Source organism: Galeopterus variegatus, unplaced genomic scaffold (assembly GCF_000696425.1).
Source record: "Galeopterus variegatus unplaced genomic scaffold, G_variegatus-3.0.2 Scaffold1476, whole genome shotgun sequence".
Classification (NCBI taxonomy): Eukaryota; Metazoa; Chordata; class Mammalia; order Dermoptera; family Cynocephalidae; genus Galeopterus; species Galeopterus variegatus.
The window spans coordinates 35,295-37,036 of record NW_007727587.1 but is presented as its reverse complement, the minus strand read 5'-3'; positions in this window follow the sequence as shown (position 1 = coordinate 37,036).

Sequence of the window (1,742 nt, the reverse complement as noted above, 5' to 3'; positions counted from 1 at the left end):
AACGCAGTGTTGACAACAAGGGTTTGGATTCCCATACACCAGCCTCCAAAAAAAAAATGTTTAGGAGAGACACACTTCAACATTTAATGACTTGCCAAAGGAGGGGATTCTAAGTAACATATGAAACATGCTGAAGAAATGCATACACAGATTTTGGAGCAAAACTAGAAATTAAAAGTAACAACATCTGAGTGCAACAAAAAAGGACCTAAACTAATGGTTTGGCATCAAATGTTTAAACTAAAATTATTTAGGCTAAAGTATATACTTATTCAATCCTTAATTATTAGTTTCTGATTGTATTTCAATCCTGGCTCTATCACTAATTTACTCACCGTCCTCAGTTTCAGTTCCCTCCTCCACAGAATGAAGACAACAGCACCTACCTTATAAGGTTATTTTAAGGACTACCTGGGATAAGCCACATAAAGCACTTAGCTGACTACTTGGTACACAGCAAGCGCTTGAATATCAGTTATCATAATTGCTGAAATTAATATGCTATCACTGGAAATCATACAAGTGAGCATCTCAGAACTACGTATAAATTGAGAGCCGCCAAGTCAGACATACTAGTTTCAGTACATGGACTTTGTAACACCCGTTCTGATTGCTCAAAGGTCTTTCTTGTTTTTGCTTACTTCCTGGATCTCAGCTATGTTCCAGGGAGGCAGGTGAAGCTTGCAGAACGTAGAGTCAAAGATGTGGTGTTGCTTTAGATGTGAAAATTTTAAGAAATAAATCACCTAAAAGGAATCTCTGCCATTAGGTCCTTCAGGACTCCATCTTTCACCGCCTCTGAAAAAACGAAGTTCTTGAGTTTGTCCAGAGTTATTTCACCGAAGCCATAGCATCAAAATTACGTTTAAGGGAGGCGCTGCATTTTAAGAAACCACTTAAAAATTTGCAATTCTTAAGCTTTGGGGATTAACTAAATGTAAACCTTCACAGTTATCTGGGAAAGATTCCTTCACTGCCTCCCAGCAATGCTTGCATGAAACATGTACTCCTGAGGAAGGACGAGGCCAACTCACTGGTGACGTGGAGTGAGGAATTGCATGAGACCACATGAGACCTCAGCGGTACCCGGCGCCGCAATTTTCAGAGAAACCGTTATTATATGGGGGCACTCCGAGTTTGACAAACCAGTTCGTTTCTCAAAGCAGCTTTAAGTGCGCCAAGAAACTCACTTAAAGACCTCCCCCAGTCCCTCCCGCGGCGAGTGTGATGCTGCTCCCGAGGGTTTCTGTGAAGCCCAGACAACTCTAAGGACAGGGCTGACCCGACACCCTAACCTAGAGCTCAGCCCTTGAAGGGGCACGGTGGGGAGCAGTACGACCTCTCCTCCCGCCCGCCCCACCTCCCGGGCCGGCCTGTCTGCCACGTCAAGCCGAGCGGGCCTGCCCATCCTCCTTCCCTTTATCCCATTGATTCGCGGAGTCTCCGCACCCAGGGCCCTGCCTAGAGAAGCACCCCATTAAAGCTCAGAGCCGGGAACACGCCTGCTGGACCCCACCCCACTCCAATCCCAAACTTTCCGGGCAGAACAGGGCCTCGCGCAGTCTGGTTAGCGCCTTTTCCGCCCCGACGGCTCAAGTTCTCGAGCGGACCAAGTGCGGAGCGGGACTCGTCGCTGCGACATCCCGGCCCGGCCTGGGAGCCTACCCCAAAGGGCCGCAGGCTCTCCCCCGGGTACGGACGCCCGCCCAGCCAACCGAGGGGGTGTGTCGGGCCAGCACGGG